At 39.7% G+C, this 18,853-nt stretch overlaps 1 non-coding gene across 1 annotated transcript; it reads left to right on the top strand.

Annotated features, from left to right (window-relative positions):
- Window positions 1–12,078: 12,078 nt before the first annotated feature.
- Window positions 12,079–12,211, top strand: LOC132649666 (small nucleolar RNA SNORA17). The gene has a single exon (XR_009588143.1). It is a non-coding gene; the product is annotated as a small nucleolar RNA SNORA17 (small nucleolar RNA).
- Window positions 12,212–18,853: the final 6,642 nt, after the last annotated feature.

Raw genomic sequence — 18,853 nt, 5'->3', positions numbered from 1 at the left:
TATCTTTTCCTCCCACCTTTTAGTTAATTTGGCTAAACATTAATCAATCCTATTGGTTTTATTAAAGAACCAACTCTTTATTTGATTGATTATTTGTATTGTTTGCGCTGTTGTTGTTGTTTCTCTTTTATTGACTTCAGCACTGAGTTTGATTCTTTCTTGCATCTACTTTTGAGAAAATTTCCTTTTGTGTTCTAATGCTTTCAAGTGGCAGTTAAGTTACTAATATGAGATATCTCCATTTTTTTAATGTAAGCCCTTAGTGCTATCAACTTGCCTCTTAGAACATTTTTGCTGTGACCCATAAGTTTTGGGTATGTTGTGTTTTTATTTTTATTAATTTCTAAAAAGTTTTAAATTTCTTTATTTCTGACTCGACTCATTTTTTATTCAGAAGTGAGTTGTTCAGTTTCCATGAGTTCATAAGTTTTCTGTTGTTGCTGATATCCAGCTTTAAGTCATGGCAGTCAGATAGGATACAGAACGTTGTTATAGCTCGATAGAGCATTCAAAGGACTTTCACAAAATATCCTATACATGCAAACTCATTAATATTTGCTTTTTAAAAATTAACCTTTCCTGTTCTCTCTTCTGCATGTCATACTATGCCCACACAATGCACGTTCATATTAAAGGCCAGGAACCTCATATGTGGAAGAGCATGCAGGTTTTTTCTTCCTAAGATTGGGCAGATTTATTTAATATTATGTAATTAGGCTGCCCTCAAACTCACAGAGATCCACCTGCCTTAGCCTCCTGAGTGCTGAATTGAGAGGCATGTGCCATCATGCCTGATCTAAAGTCAACTTTTATCAGTGTTTTGGGACTGGCAAGATGACATAACTGTGAATGTATTTGTCATGCAAAACAGACAAGTTTGATTCCTGGGATATATCAATATCTATATCTATATCTGTCTGTCTGTCTGTCATCTATCTGTATCCATCTATATATACCTAGCTCTCCTAAGACAAGATGGGAGCTGGAGATAGGGTACTTTCCTGGGAAGTTGAAGGCTAGCAGCTGAGAGCCCATCAGACAGACAGAGAGAGAGAGAGAGAGAGAGAGAGAGAGAGAGAGAGAGATGCTGTGCCAAAAAGGTGGAAAGAGAGAATCAATTACCTAGGCTGTTTTCTGCCTTCCATATGTTTGTATATGCACACCAGACTCAAACGCACATATATCATATAGGTGCATGAGCATGCACACACGCAGACACAGACACACAGACACACACAGACACATACAGACACACACACTATAAATTAGCAATTAAAGATATAGAAAACAAAATCTTTTTCTTGGTCTCTGCATGTGTGCTTGAGTGCATGTGTGTATGCATGCACTTGTGTGTGTGTGTGTGTGTGTTGCATGGGTTTGTGCACATGTGTGGATTTGTGTGTCCATGTATACACAGAAGGCAAAGGAAGACTAAGTCTCCTGCCTTATCACTGTCTACCTCATCTCCTTGAAGCAAGTCCCTTGCTGAATCTGAAATTCTCCATTTCAGTTGATTAGCCTGGCCGGTCAGCCTGTAAGAGCCACCTGCCCCCAGCCCAGTGCAGGGTTGTCAGGCATGTGCAGCCACACTCAGTCTTGTATTGATGGTGAGTGTTGGGTTTTGCCTCAGGTCCTCAACTTGCTCAGCAAGTGGTCTTTACCAATGAGCTATTTCCCCAACCCCTCTCTGAATATTTTAATCAGGCTAATTTTAAATTTCCCCTTTAAAAATTTATTATTAAAATTCCCTGGGTACTAAAAAGTCCCCATTTCCTCCTTTTTAATGTTTCTTCCAAGGTGACTTTGTTTTCTCATGCATTTTAGAATTTGAGACACTACATAAATGGAATTATTTTTGATAGAGGGGTTTTGCATCTTGAATTTTGAGGCTCCTTCATGCTGTTTGCTTTTCCACATGCCATAGCATATATCTCTGTTGTTTCTTTCTAGTGTGTGACGATTTTTCATTTTTTTTTCTGAAAAATATGATCCATTTTAGTCAGTTATTTTATAGGACATTTTCAAGTTTTCTGATCAGTGTTATGGGTTTATTTGTGTATGTATGTGTGTTTGTATGTGCATACATGAGTGGTATGCATGTATGTATGGTGTGTGTGTGCATGTGTCCCTGTGTCCTTGTATGTGTGTGTGTGTGACTGTGTCTGTGTGTGTCCCTGTGTGTGTGTGAATGCACCTGCATTCCAGAGAAGGACGTTGAGTTTTCTGTTCTACCTTCACATTACCCCCTTGGATACAGCATTTCCCACTGAATTTGGAGCCAACTTGGCAGTCAGTAAGCCCCAGTGGTCTTCCTGTCTCTGTCTTTCTCAAACTTGGAGTTCCAAGCACATGTGGTCATGCCTGGCTTTTATTGGGTACTATGATCTGAACTCAGGTCTTCACACTTGTTCAGTAAGCATTCTTACCCACGGAGGTACCTTCCGCCATCTGTCAGATGTTCTCCTCACAATGAAACTGAGATTATAAGATGATTTTTTGAGAATCAGAATGCCATTTCTCCTCACAACATACAAGGGGCACATGCATCAAATGGCTACCATTGTCAAGGCCAACATTGGTCGCGTGCCAAGCATTTCCACTAGAAAGGTCCTGTCTTTCTTTTTTTGTCCTTGTCTTTTACATGCAATCACTAAATGCATTCCACCTTGAACAGGAAGTTTAAGCTTAAGCCTCGACTGCTGGAGCTCATTATCTGGAAATCTTTTGTAAGGAAGAATTGTCTCTTTCCTTCACTAATTCATTAATTCCATCAACTTAAATTAGTGCAGACTTATGGAAAGGTATTTCATATTTTGGATTGTAATCTAATGACACATTGTTTATAGTTTTGATCCTTTTATTCTAGATTTGTCTATCTGGAGCTTCTTCAGGCTGTTTCCTTTGTCCCTTTGGTATGTCACTATCCTTTTGTATTTGAAGTCTCTTCCTGCATTTTGGTACTGCATGATCCTCTAAGATAATCTTATCTTTTTCTTGTTCTTATCCCAGAAGTGACCAGATCTTTAAGGAATCATGGTTCTTAGCTGGGAGTGTCCATTGCTTACTGGGGTGTTTTAAGCCCTTTTGGTGTATGGAATTGGGAAATATATGCAATATATTTATATTATACATGTATAATATGTATGTGTATAACAGCTTAATAATTTATTCAGCTTAATAATTTTTCCCTTGGTGGTTCTAGCTTTACTCAAACGATGAGAAGCTAAACCAATTTCCAGGTGTGGAGTAGGTTGTTGAAGGTTCCCGGTGGCATTTCCCTCCCCCATCTCTATACTCCCAGTCTGGTGATGCTATCTTGGGCCTATGAGCAGTTTCCACCCTGTGTCATGAACTGGAATCGTCTTCTGCCTCCTCTGTTTAAGGAGAGAGCTAAGTTCCAGTGCCCCAGTAAGTAGAGTTTACACTATCAGCACAAACCTTTCCCTGGCATGTTGTTCCATTCTCTTAACTCATGTCTCCTGACATGCCTCGAGGCTATTTAACATTATATAGCTGCTTTTATTTAAAAGTTGTTCATATTTTTATAGTTACAGAAGATCTTTCTTTTTTGCATGGGAGCTCTGGTAAAAAACAGTTTTCAGTGTTATGTTTTACACAGCATATGGTATGTGTGTGTGTGTGTATACTCACATGTATATTTATCTACTGCACTGAATGAGAATTCTGGCTATTAACAGTTAAAACAATGAACACCAGAAAATTGCCATGACCTAAGAGCACACCATGAGTAAGTGTCTGGGCTATTTGCATCTTCCTTTCTGGTCTTTATACTTAACTTTTCTATTTCTGTGGTAACTGAAAACTGCACAAGGAAAAGACACTAAAGGCCCAGATATGATAATAACTGTAATCTCGCACATATAAGGCAGAGAAGAAAAGATCATGAGTTTGAGGTGGGCCTGCGTTGTATTTTATAATCCTGTTGAAAGACAAAGATGAGGCGGGAGAAGAAAGAAAAGACACCAGTAATTAAAAATATAATATTTGCATTTTTAAGAATTAAAATCCAAGCCTAGAGGTACATTTCTGCAATCCCAATACTTGGGAAACTAAGGAATAAAAATCAGAAGAAATTTTAAGGTCATTCTCAACTGCACAGCAAGTAGGAAGCTAGTCCAGGCACCATGGGACCATCCCAAAACAGTGACAACCAAAATTTGAGAACTTAAGTTTAATAGGTAACTCTTACAGATTACCAAGCAAAGCAGACTGTCCAGTTTTAATCTCATTAAACATTGTTAATAGGACTGTCAGAGTTAAGGGAGAAAATTTAGTTAAGTAATTCATGACACTGATAAATTATTTAGAATGCATTTTGATGGGGTCATTTCTTCTGCTTCAAAATAATCTCAGCAATGAAGTACCAGTCACGTTTTATGACTAATATTTAATCTGGCATCAGTAAAGACCAACTAGTGAGAAGTCTGAAGAGGACCTCTGTTTGTCCCCCCCCCAATTGTTTCTGAAAAGGTTTTAATAAGGGCTGTGGGTATAATTCAGTAGTGTGGTGCATTTTCGATAGGCACAAGGCTCCAATTTCAAACTTAACAATACTTAACTTTATACAAATCATACTGCCAGCAGAGTGCTTTAATGTTGAGACTATTTGGTAATATATAATTTTTCCTCAGTATTATTACTTTATAGGTCTGATGAGATAGTCATGATCAACTAACTGTAAGAAGACTACACAGAGGTAAAAATTAATAAAATCCAATAAAATGGAAACATGTAACTATTTTTAAACTGCTGAACTACAAAGTAAACTTTTTTCCCATTTGACATGCCCCAGGTCAGTCTTTCATTCCAAAGAAAAGAGTCCTAAATTTGACCTACATTTCTAAATCAAGACAAATATGTCTTGAATTGAAGGGGCAACAAATGCTATCTGTACAAACTCTAATACAAATGTTATCTTTGAGGGGTAGATAAGTTCTGAAATGCTAGGAGCATTTGTATTTGCAAGCAGTGTTCTGTTCCAGGAAGGTCACAAATTAAATATATTTTAGGTTGTTCTACAATGAAAAGAAACTCACCCTGAATCTGTCATGATTTTCTTCCCACCCACACCCATTTTATGCCACCATTTCAAGGCACATCAAGCACAGTGGTACATTCTGGAAGTTTTTAGACTTGAACTCATTTTTGAAATGCAAAGTTATATATATGAAAAGGCTTTTAACTTTTTGAAAGTATTGCAGTTACCACAGAAATAAAAAAGTTAAGTAGAAAGACCAGAAAGGAAGAAACAGTAATAAAAATGATATGGTACAGGCATAGAAATAGGCTGGTTGATCAACTGAATCAAACTGAAGACCCAGAGATAAGCCCACACACTTATGCACACCTGATTTTTGACAAAGACGCCAAAACCATACAATGGAAAAAAGATAGCATCTTCAACAAATGGTGCTTGTCTAACTGGATGTCTACATGTAGAAAAATGCAAATAGATCCATACTTATCACCCTGCACAAAACTCAAGTCCAAGTGGGTCAAAGACCTCAACATAAAACCAGATATACTAAATCTGCTAGAGGAGAAATTGGGTAAGAGCCTCTAACTCATTGGCACAGGAGACAAGTTCCTGAGCAGAACACTAACAGCTCCAGCTCTAAGATCTACAATTAATAAATGTGACCTCTTGAAATTGAAAAACTTCTGTAAAGCAAAAGACACTATCAATAGAACAAAATAGCAGTCTACAAATTGGGAAAATATGTTCACCAATCCTACATCTGACAATATCCAGAATTTATAAAGAACTCAAGAAATTAAACATCAGCAAATGAGATAATTCAATTAATAATGGGATATAGCGCTAAACAGAATTCTCAACAGAGGAATATTGAATGACAGAAAAGGATATAAAGAAACACTGAGTGTCCTTAGTCATCAGGGAAATGCAATTCAAAATGGCTCTGAGATTCTATCTTACACCTGTCAGAATGGCTAAGATCAAAAACTCAAGTGGCAACATATACTGGTGAGGATGTGGAGAAAGGGAAACCCTCCTCCATTGCTGGTGGGAGTGCAAACTTGTGCAACCACTTTGGAAATCAATCTGGCACTTTCTCCAAACACTGTGAATAGTCATACCCCAATACTCAGCTATACCGCTCCTGGAGATAACCCAAAAGGTGTTCCACTTTTCTCAACTGTATTCATAGAAGCTTTATTCATAATAGCCAGAAACTGGAAACAACCTAGGTGTCCCTCAACCGACAAATGAATAAAGAAACTGTGGTACATTTACACAATGGAATACTACACAGTCATTAAAAACAAGGAAATCATGAAATTTGCAGGCAAATGGATGGAACTAGAAAAGATAATCCTCAGTGAGGTAACGCAGACCCGGAAAGACATACATGGTGTATACTCACTTATAAGCAGATTTTAGTCATATAGTACAGGATAGACATACTACAATGCACAGACCCCAAGAAGATAAATCTGAAGGGCATCTTAGGCTTCATGTGTGCCCACAAGTTAGGGGAGTGGGGGATATCCATGGTCTATGTTGCCTGCTTTTTGATCACTACCTCCTGATAGGACTTCACTGCAAGATAGCAGGGGAGGAAGAGGAACTCAGTACTCCTGTGAATAGATGAGCTGGGGTGACTGGCTAGGGGAGCCTCCCCGATTTGGAAAAATGGAGGAGAGGGGATATCAGAGGGAGTGTGGGACTAGGAGGAGAGGAGGGAGGGGCCTGTGACTGAGCTGTAAATTGAATTAATTAATTATTATTATTTTTAAATTCTTATCTTCTCAGGAGAGTTAAATCCTAAGCCAGTATTGGCCAACAGATGGATATTATCAGTAACTCTTGTCTCAATTATCCTTGCCCTTGGGCAGTAGTTAAAAAAAAATTCTTCTCTGAAGTATAGTCACATAACATCCTATTAAGTACCCCACTTCCGATAGCTAACAGATTTTCTTCAGCAGTTTTTCTATTCTTTCTCGGTTTCAGACACTGAGTGAATGGCATATACCAGAGCTTCAGTCTCCAAATGTTGTCATTAACTCTTTCCATCATCTGCATTATAAGTAAGGACCAAGCACCCAAACATGGCCCTCTCTGTCCTTTCCTTTCTCCCACCTATCCTCTCTCGCCTTCCTTCCCTTCTTTTTCCCTCACATTTTGTTTCTTTGGGAGAAACTCTGTGACAAGGAAAAGAGGTGCCCAGGAAGGCAGAGCCTCAAGTAGAAGGTCTTTGGTTTCACTTGTAAATGTGCCTGACAAAGCAGATGGCAGATTGCCTGGTTTGCTAATCTGAGTTGTAGTTTTTTTTTTTTTTTTTTTTCCTGACCCACTGATTAAGCAGTGAAGCTGTCTGGCTCCCTGTTATCATGTGGGACTCCCATGGCCTTTTCTGGAGTAAACTGAGGGAAATGCCTTTTGGATTTTGCAGATTGTCTGTGTAGAATCCTAAAGTAGCAGTCTTAGACATGAATACACCTCCCTTTCAGTTCTGTGCAATGATCTAATGAGTGCTCAGACAGATCATCTTAAAATACTCAAAGTTCCAGTGGATACTTCTATACAAGTTATATGCTGAGAAGTCCTTTAATCAGAAATGAAACAAACTCTAGCACAAGAATCATGATAATACTTTCAGGCCTGGGGAGATGGTTCAGTTGGTAAGATGCTGAGTTCACCTTCCAGGACATGTGCAAAATAAAAATCCATGTATGGTAGTGAGAGAGCAATAGTTGGACAGACTCCCTGGTAGGCAGACAGACAGGGAGAGGAGTCATCACTAGGTAATAAAGGTAGTGAATTTCCAAGAGGATCAGCTTCTTCCTCAGTCTCCTGACTTAAGACAAAGGCTTTTGTCTCCTACCCTCTGGGCTCCTGCTGATGGACTGGCTGGAGCAGGACCTGTGACACAACAGTGGCTGACCAAGCAACCAACATCAAATTAGGGGAGCAACTCTTTAGAGGCTTCAAGCTCCTCAAGCCTCAAGAAGAGACTGGAGTTTTGCTTTATGAGTCCCTCCCCATATATTGCAGAGGGTCTCTCTCTGTCTCTTTCTCTTCTCTCCCCTCCTCTTCTCCCATCTCCCCTCTCCCCTTTCTCCTTTCTCCCCTTTCCCTCTCCCTCTCACACACTCTCTCTTTCTCTCTGTGTGTGGGTGTGCTTGTGCATATTTCTTCACCCCCAATCAACACAGTTCTTCAGCTGTGCATTCTGACTGTGGCACTTGGGATTTGTCTGCTGCTTTCTGTTGTAATTCAGGTTTTTTCCCTGTCTTTTAATTCTTTAACTGGCAGAAAAGATCAAGACTCCTGGACTGTATCAGTAGTACCTATCTACTTGTAATCCTAGCATGGGGAAAGAGAGACAGCGCAATGGTTAGACTCTATAGCCAGCCATCCAGCTCACCCTTATTACTGAGCTCCAGGCCAATGAGAGACCCTGCTTCAAAAAACAAGGCAGATGGTACCCAACACACAACACTCAGGGTTGTCCTCTGGTTTCTAATGCAGATCCACTCACGCTCACCTCCCTGATTATGCCCATTTATAAGCTTACACATGTGCACACACACACACACACACACACACACACACACGGTTTACATTCCTATAGTACTTATAATAATTGGGTGATTCTTTAATTTTTGGACATGATCTCGAATTTAAGCCCTTACTTTGCTCATGTTGGAACTCTGTTTTTCCTCATCCTTCAGATCATTAATACACTGTCACACTCAGGGCTTAAGTTGTGATGACTGGACTTTGAGACACTTCAGTTTCTATTTAAGTTTCTTCAATATTAGAGTCAGACCTTTTATTTTGTAAGAAACTTAAATATCACTGTGTCCCCCACAGATTTTCTGATATTTGTTTAACTGAGTCATCACAGATGAGTATAGTGGGCCTCACCTCTGTACCTGTGCAAAAACAAAAAGATAGGGACAGCCCTGTGACATATTCTCCAAATATTTATCGGAATTTTCTGTTTCTGTTAAGCATTACCCATGCATGTTCTTTTAATTCAGTCTTTTCTGCCGATATTCTTGTTCTGTTCTTACTGATAGAAAACTTCAGGCTCAGAAGAAGTGAATACATGGTCAAAATAAATAAATAAATAAAAAGTAACTGTATAAACGTATGTCCTGGGGACTGAGAGGAATAGTCAAAGAAGGGTGTGTCCAGGAGAGAAATGTTAAGTTATGATGAACAGTTTGGGCATCTGGGCTGGTTGGTAGCCTCATCAGAGATATAGGTGGCCCTCAGGAAGAACCCAGAATTCTGCAGGCATAGCCTTCAGTAGGCAGAGCCCTAACTTAGAACCTGCCTTCTGTTTTTTTTTTTTTTTTTTTTTTTTTTTTGTTGTTGTTGTTTTGTTTTGTTTTTTTGTTTTTCATTTCATCTGGAAGAAGCTTCTCCATGGGTTTCCAGCAACAGCACAGGGGTTGGGAATTTCTCTCATGATGTAGCATTTTACATCTTGTTGTAATCAAGCAAGCTCAAGATGACCATCAAATGCTTCTACAGGACAGCAGTCTTTTCCTGGCTACAGAAAACTGTGTTTCCCCCCTAATCAGGTCATTGTTATTTAGTTTCTGTGGTGAGTAAAATGCACCTCATCCAGTTTCATTTAGAGGATCTTGCCCTCAAAGCAATATGATTTGGCCATGCTAGTTCCTCATAACCTATTTGTCTAGTACAACATTGTTCTATGAGGAGATGTTATTCAGAGGAACAATAAATAAATTATATATAACTCTGGGTATTTAATTTATACCACAGTAGCTATATTATATTACATTATATGCTCAAGATTTGCAAAGATAGCAAGTCTCTTACATACTTCCAAAACCTATAAACATCTCAACTATGAGGTGTTGGATATGGTACTTAGCTTGACAATGGTAATTATTCTGCAATCCGTATATATTTTAAGACTTATTATATTATATGTCTTAAATACATACAATTTTTGTTTGCAACTATATCTAGAGGCAGATGGAAAAGAAGGAATTTTCTTCAGTGATGAACATGCCCTGTGTTTTCTTTGTTCTATGCAATACCCACTGGTCATGTGACAGCTGAGTACTTGATATGTGGCTAGTGTGACTGCTGAATTGAAAGGTAAGTTTAAAGAACTAACTATGGCGAGTAGTTATCCTGACAGCCTTGCTCTAGTATCCATCAAAGGGAAAACAAAACAACCCAACAACCTAACTTAAAGGTACCTACCAACGTGGTTTTCTTAGTAGATTCCTGTGACCAAGTAGCTTTTCCCTCTGTGCACTCATGGAATCTCCTTTTTCACCTTACCGAGTTAACTTTCTCTCTGAGCATTCTTGTTGGCATTTTTTTTTCGTCACTCTCTGCTTGCTCCTGGCAGAAATTTGGTGTTTTATTAGAGAATGATCTCATAGGAGAAAGCTTTCCTCACCCTCCTCCACAGGTCACAAAAGCGGCAAAGTAGGGCTTCCCAGCTAGCAGAGTGCTGGCCCTGGGGGCACGAGAGATGACTGTGAGTGGTGCTAGGGCTAGCACTTCTACAGTTATACTACTTATTTTTGTTTAATGGATATTAGAACTATGCAATTAGCACTTCAGATGTGTGATTTCATGGATATTACTGCTTAATATGGAACTAAACGAGGCATTTATGTTGCAGAGATGCATTTAAATATTATGTTAAATAAATATTGGTGCAGTTTGTTTTTAAAATGGCCAAATTCTGGGAAACACGGTTTCTAAGTAAACTGTAATGGCTCCGCCTCCGTCCTCTCATACTCCACATATGTGCCTGCTTTCATCACGTCTTTGTTAATTTGATTACTTCTGCCTTGAGAATCTATCTGCTCTTGACTTCTCACCCTTCCAGGTAAGACTCTATCATCAGCATCAGATCAGGTCCTCAGAGAAACCCTTCCTGCCTCCCCACCTTCCTCAATTTTCTCATAAAGAACTGTCCCGACCTTTCATCCTTGTATCCACTCACCCTTTCAGTGTAGCATCTAGCCCAGGCTGGTTTCATTGGTTATATGATGATCTTTTTGCTCACTAAACTGAGAATGATCTGAAAGCAGGGACACTGCTTTGATCATTTTTATGCCTTAGAATATCTGACTCGTACTCAGTTCTTAAGTGTTTGTCATGGAATGAAGACAGGTTTTAATATAAACTTTATTATGTGACACCAATTTTTAATCATCTCCCTCTTTTTCCGTCATAGTCATTGTAATTGGAGGACACTTTGGCCACACTAGACTAGCAAATGCACAAGGCACCAAAGGGGAATAATAAATAATGATATGAAATATGTATTAAAAAATTGCAAAGTTTTCCAAAACTAAACCAAACTAAAGTAGATGTTTTAAATCACTTTAGTTTTCTTGAAAAGAAGCAAGAACTTAATTTATTAAAAAATACAGACATATATATGTGTGTATATATATATATATATATTCTGCATTACTGAAACAAATAAGTTTAAATTATAAAACTTCATTCTAACTTCTTTCACCAAACCATTTTCCAAAGTACTAGTTACCCTCCTGGTTGCTGGGAAAAATTCTTGATAAAGAGCGATTTAAGGAAAGAGGGGTTTCAGTTTACAGTTTGCAGGCTGAGGGAAAGAGGCCATCCTGGTGCGATGGACATGGAAGCAGGAGTTTGGAGAGGGTGGTCCTATTCTGTCTACGGTGAAGAAGCAGAGAGAAGCGAATATTGGCGCTTAGGTTGATTTTTTTCCTTTTTATGCAATCCAGAAACTCAGCCTATTTTTTTCGTCACTACCTGCTTGCTTTTGGCAGTACTGCAACTCATCGTCACGGCGAGCCTTTCTCATTTCACAGGATGTAATCTGTACAGCCTCTCACACACACTCCTGGCTGGGTCTCTCCCCTTTGATTCTAGATCCTGCCTGGTGGACGATATTAACTATCATGCCAGCTCTTCTTGGCGAGCTCCTTTACACTGCTCCTTTCTCGTTAGCCACAGAAACTTCTCATAAATAGGATACTCAAACTTAAAATTATTTTGAAAGTTTTATGATGGTGGTGTGCGTTTGTTTTGAAATTGCTCAAGCCGCCCCTAGAGGCATTTCAGGCCTGGCTGCTGTGCCAGATGTGCGTCAGTAGGTGGCAGAGAGGAGAACAGGCCATGTCTGTGCTCCGTGTTCTGACCTGCGGACATCTGAATGATCAGTAGCCTAACACTCCTTGAGAAAAGCGAGCATAAGATGACCTCCAGACCAGTGCCAGGCTGCACGGACAAGGAGCTAGCCTGAGACGCCTATCAGCCCACCACTAAGGGCCCCAGACAAAGAACTAGCCTGAGCTAGATCTGCCTTTAGGCAGGCCTGGATGGAGGGCCAAACCAGAGACTCGAAAAACCCCGTCTGGGACTGCACCCTACTTTCGCAGGAGTGAGCCCAAGATAGAGACACTTGCACTCAGGAGAGCAGTCCCTGAATGTGGGGGCTGCAGATGCGCTGCTACTGGGGGCACGAGTGTGGGAGAATCAGCGGGTCGACCAGCTCAGACACCTCTCAGGCCCAGATCCAGGGCTTTTAATTGGCCCAACCCCGGCATCTACCCTATTGATGAACTGATGGAGTGTATGAAGAGGCCAGTCCTACAACTCCAAAACCACAGAACGTCCATGACACAGGGCAGCAACAGTATATCCAACGGGAGTCCCAGCGAGGTTCGGTATTGAATTGATAGAGTAACAGACGCTGGAGGCCTCATACCAGGCCAATGAGTCACTGCAGTGAGCATCTGCAAGCAAAGAAGTGTGGGCAAAAGGGTGCACTGTGGGACACACTGTGACACGCCGCAGCTTCCACAACAAGATTTTTTTTTTTCCTCTGTTGTGGTGGGGGCGGGGGGAGATGGCAAGGGTGGGTATAAGGGGAGGAGGGAGGTGAGTAGGATTGGAGTACATGATGTAAAATCTACAGAGAACCAATAACGAGTTAAATAAATTGTTCAAAATAAGAAATGAATGTAAAATAACAAACATACAATATTGCATGTGTTTTTATGAGGTTCTGTAGTAAGATTGTAAAACATATGAGTAAAATGAATTTTTATTAGCCTCTTAGGTGAATAAAGTAATTTCTTATGTGTAGGAAAATAAAAATATGCAAGGTAGCTAGGGTTTATAGGAGCAATTTCTCTTTATATAAAAAATCAACTTGTTAAGGGAGGTTTTGGGCTTTTCTTGACCTTTTCCTAACTTCAGTAGGCAGCAGATTGTTCAGCTAATATGTCCTTGCATTCTATTTCCATCCCACCCTTAAATAATGTCCAGGAGATGAAGCCTAGTTCAGGATAAGCAAAAACTCACAACACCCATCAATTTATTTTTTTGTACATGTATTAGAAAAGTAGGTAGAAGTGCTTTAAAGATAAAAAGAGCTTAGAGATACAAGAAAAATTATCACTGGTTTAAAGGGCGGCTATTCACCTATTTAATGTTTACAATACAATTTTGAAAGGTATACAGTAGACAATGACTTACCCTCATTGATTTTCAACAGCCCATTGGCTTGTATAAGCCTAAAAGGGAAAGAAAAATCTACTATATTGATCTGAAAGGATAAACTTCAGTTTTAATTTGCAAAGTGAAAACAAAAAGAAAAACCAAGTTTGGTGGTGATCTAGCTGAGAGGGTAATAGAAGGAAGACCCCACCTTTGAGGAGGAAAATGAAGAAATTGGTGGAAGTGCAGAACGTGGACAGTGTGAAAGAGACAAATATTCTTTATGCCAAGTCAGGGTATACTCTTGAAACCCCCATGAGGAAGCTCATCAGGGAAATGACTCGCAAGTGGAAGAAAAGGTTGAGTACAAGCTGAAATACTGTTTTGCTTCGAAAGAACCCAAGAAAGTTTGCTGAAGACTTGGTATGAGATGGGCTGCAAATGCGTGCCGAAGCAAACCATGCGTCACAGCACCTTTTGTACTTCCTGTAATTTTTCTCTTCTGTGGAACTATACAGTTTCTGTAGTAATATTCTGGATATCTAGGCATGTAAATAAAAGAGAAGATACACTAAATTTTAGCTCTCGTTTTCAGGTGTTCAATTTTAGCGTGACATTTGAGCCCTTAGTTGCCTGCATCTGTAAGACCCTGTTTGAATTACTTCCTGGAGAGTAGAGACATGGCCCACCAGTTAGGAGTGTTTATTGCTGTTGTCAAAGACCTGAGTTTACTTTATAGCACCCACATCCAGTGCTCATGGCTCCATTCCTATTTGAATGGTTAGTCATCAGGGAGTGGTACTATTTGAAAGATTTAAAAGGATTAGGAGGTGTAGGCTTATTGGAGTGAATGTGGCCTTGTTGGAGGAAGTGTGTCACTGAGGGTGGGCTCTGAAGTTTCAAAAGCCCATGCCAGGCCCAGTGTCTATCCTCTCCTGCTGCCTGTGTATTTGGATGTAGAGCTCTCAGCTACTTCTCCAGCACCACGTCTGTCTGTATGTCATCATACTCTAAGACAGGGGGAGGGAAGGGTTTGGGGGAAAGGGTGGTCTGGGAGGAGTTGGATGGATGGGTCAGGAATGGAAGAATAAAAACATAATATATATGTATAAAATTCTCAAAAATGAATAAAATTATTTCATAAATTTCTTAAAAACAGAGTTCACTTTGAGGGGAATCTTTAGAGACTTGCCCTTTTAGGTCTGGTGAGTTTTGTTGTATGTGATTTCTTATTTTGCCCACTAAATACAAGTTGCATCTCTAAGTTTCCATCCCTGCCACTTCTACCCGTTGAGATTGTTTCAGTGATTAGGCATTGTACCACTTCACTTTGATTTGTAGATGCCTTGGGACTAAAGACAGGATACATGTGAGGTTATAAGTGCTTGGTTGTCTTTCATTTGAGGCAGGGTCTTACTCTGGCCTTGGACTCTGTTTCTTACTGTCACCACTTTCCACGTACTGCGATTACAAGAACAGACTTTTATATCTGGCTCCAAATACTGTTTTCTGGCACCAAGGACTGAACTCACGGCTAAGCACATGCTAAGCAGGTTTTTCAATCAGTAGGTTTTGTCTTTATCCTATATCAGACTTCATTTCATACGTGTTTCCTGTTCCTAAAAATCAGTGTATTGGCTCTTGGGCAAAATCTGAACCATCTTTTAGAATTGTTCAAGGGGAGTATATACCAATACTATGTACCCACATGCCCAGTCAACCATTTAACAAAAAAAATACTTTTGATGTTAAATTATTTATATATCCTTTATTGATCTGCATGAGTCCTAAAATAAATTCCTTATTATTCTTTTATAGATCAAGGCATTGATACTCAACAAGTTCAAGAGAAATGCTTACAGTTGACTCATCCAGGAAATAATACTAAAAGTGGAACTGACAGTATTTGGACCCTGTTTCTATTGTAACAGTCTACCTAGCTAGCCAAGAAGTCAGCATATAAGTAACACCATATTTTGCACTAATATTTTATAAACGTAATTGTTTAGAGGGACATGATGTTATAAGCAGAAGATGGTAACTGAGTTTTATATGAGACTTTTGTTTTCTCTATTCACAGATAAAATAGTGAAAATTTCTGGGGTGTACCACACATTTTCCATGCTGAGGTCAAACCAAGGCCCTTCCATAAGCTACACAACTGTTCTTCCACCAGCAATGTTCCCTAGTCCTCAACAGACAATTTTGCTGTATACTTATATATTAAAATGTTTTTCATTCACTGAGGTAACTGATCCTGTAGAACCAATTCTTTCAAGAAATACGAGTGTAGGTATTTATGATTCACAGAACCTAAATAGTTGCTTAGTACTGAGAAAACATTTACCATTTAGTAACAGAGACTTACTATATCATTATGACAATGATATACACCTACTATATTTTATCTATCTATCTATCTATCTATCTATCTATCTATCTATCTATCTATCTTATTTTTGCTTTTTTGAGACAGTTTCTTTGTAGCCTTGGCTGTCCTGAACTAGCACTGTTGACAAGGCTGCCTGAACTCACAGAGAACTGCCTACCTCTGCCTCCCAAGAACTGGAATTAAGGGAGTACACCACCACCCAGCCACCTACTGTACTTTTATAGACTTCATAAAAATGCTTAGATACTGGCCTGGCAATGGTGGTAGATGCCTTTTTAATCTCAGCACTTGGGAGACAGAGGCAGACTATATAAAGAAACCCTGTCTCAAAAAAAAAAAAAAAAGAAAAGAAACAAAGGAGGAAAGACAGAAGATAGATATTCGTATTTCTTTCCTCCTCTCTATGCTATCATTGGGCTTTCACGCTCTAAAACTATCAAAGACTTGTCTGCCCCTTCAAAATTATATCTCATCCACAACTACTGAGACACTAGTATCATTTTTTCAAGCCTATTATCTGGAGCCAATTATAACCTTCTGAATCTTTTGAGTTTACCCCAGAGAATCAAGTTTCCATAAGGCAAAACAAAAATTTATATAATCAAGCAAAAACACAGTGTAAAATGTGTGACATCTTGCCTCCTGTTGCTTATTGTCTCCCTCTGTGTTGTATGTATATCATATCCATGATAACCATTTACAAACTATTTTGATGACAAATGAGTGCTTATGAAAGTTCTGTGTTAATGTCTCAATTATTTTATCCATTTCCTGGATTTAAATGTAATGACACATCCATTCTCTTCTCCTTTTCTTTCTCTCCATATCTGTTTTTGGTAATCTCTCTCCTTTACTCATGATGAGTTTAATCAGGTGAATAAAAACTCTGAAACTATCTAGATGCTATATGTTCAATTGTGTGTGTGTGTGTTGGTTTTAATAAGAATGGTCCCTATAGGCTCATAGATTTGAATGCTTAGTCATCAGAGAGTGGCACTACTTGAGATATCCTAGGTTCAGAAGAATTTTGGTAGAGGAGATTTAGAAACAGCTTCTTTTGTACAGTGTTGTGTGGCCACTCCCATGTAGATTTATAATGAAAGGGAGCAAGCTGAGCAAGAAAAAATACAAAATGTACAGTTTGAGGAGAGAAGGAGCACCAGAAAGTATAATGGAGCTAATTCCAGTCCTCAAGGAAATATAATTTTTAAAGAAAGGTCAAGCCAGACACGGTGGCCCATGCCTGTAATCCCAGAGCTCAGGGAGACAGAGGCAGGCAGATCTTTGTGAGTTCAAGGCCAGCCTTGTCTACAAAGCAAGTCCAGGACAGCCAAAGCTACATAGAGGAACCCTGTTTTGAAAATGAACAATAAGCATCCACCCCCCCCCAAAAAAAAAAGAAAAAAAAAAGAAAGGAAGAAAAAGTCAGATGCTAATGGGAATAAGCATGGAGAGGTGAGCTCAGGGTAAGATCCCCACCCAGTTAAGCCTCCAACTTGTGAAAAGAAATTAAAGAAAAATCTAAGCAGTGAAGGAAACCAACAACAGAAGACTGATACAGGTATAATTGAACAAGGGTACAAATTCCAGCCCCAGCAAGCAGCAGCACTTGGCAGTTTTGACCACTTGGTGCTGGCTTTAGAGTCAAGGATGCAAGAGAGGAGTTGTGAAATCTTCCGCAGCAAAGGCAAACTGCTGAGGTCAGGCGTGTGCCAGGGGTGTCCCTGTATGGAGGTCCAGAAAGGCCATTGTGTGAAGCTGTCAAGTTGAAGGCTGGATTGTGTTGGAGACTTCAAGATGTTGGAGATGCCAGACATGGGGGATAACTGCCAAGGAAAGCTGGTAACAGGGAGTGACACCAGCCCAAGACAGAAAAGTGCATCGAAGTCAACAAAGCTGAACTGAGTTGGATATCTGAAGATTCTTTGACATCAGATTTGGAGTTAAGTTTGGAGTTTTCCCAGATTGTTTTCATTCTTGCTTTGGTCCATATTTTCTCACTATGCTTCCTCACCTACCCCATTTGGAATGGAACTATATATCATTTGTATGCAGGGAATCTTATGAAAGAAAGTAGAGAAAGACCTGGACGGGACAGGAGCTCCACAAGGAGAGCAACAGAACCAAGAAATCTGGGCCCAGGGGTCTTTTCTGAGCATGATACTCTGACCAAGGACCATGCATGGAGATAACCTAGAACTCCTGCACAGATGTAGCTCATGACAGCTGAGTCTCCAAGTGGGTACCCTAGTAAAGGGGAGCAGGGACTGTCTCTGACATGAACTCAGTGGTCTGCTCTTTGATCACCTCCCCCTGAGGGGGGAGCAGCCATTCCAGGCCACAGAGGAAGACAATGCAACCAGTCCTGATGAGACCTGATAGACTAGGGTCAGATGGTAGAGGATAGGAGGACCTCCACTATCAGTGGACTGGGGGAGGGGCAGAGGAGAAGAAGAGGGAGAACAGGTGATAGATGAGGGAAGGGGCTACAGCTGGGATACAAAGTGAATAAACTGAAGTTAATAAAAATAAAAAAGTATGTGATCTGTTTTTGATTTTGATTTTATGGGGATTATAGGTAAGAGATTGCATGAGTCCCAGAAGAGACTTTGAACTTTGGACTTTTAAATAGTATTGATACTCTGATAGACTACAGGAACTTTCTTCCTGCTGCCCATGCATCTTGATGTAGAACTCTTGGTTATTTCTCCAGCACCGTGTCTGCCTGTGTGTTGCCATGCTCCCTCCCACGATAGTCATGAAATAAACCTCTGAAACTATAAGCAAGCTGCAAATACACACTTTTTTTTATGAGTTACCTAGATCACGGTATCTATTTACAGCAATAGAACATTTACTAGGACAGTGTGTGTATGTGTTTGTGTATGTTTGTGAGATTCAATTAGACATGTTGAGTGTAATGGAAGTTTTGGTTCTTGGTAAACTCAGTTATGTTATGTAGATACATTTTTGTTTTAAAC

The sequence above is a fragment of the Meriones unguiculatus genome, chromosome 20, assembly GCF_030254825.1.
Source record: "Meriones unguiculatus strain TT.TT164.6M chromosome 20, Bangor_MerUng_6.1, whole genome shotgun sequence".
NCBI classification, from domain to species: domain Eukaryota; kingdom Metazoa; phylum Chordata; class Mammalia; order Rodentia; family Muridae; genus Meriones; species Meriones unguiculatus.
This window is presented reverse-complemented; position numbering and strand designations above follow the sequence as displayed.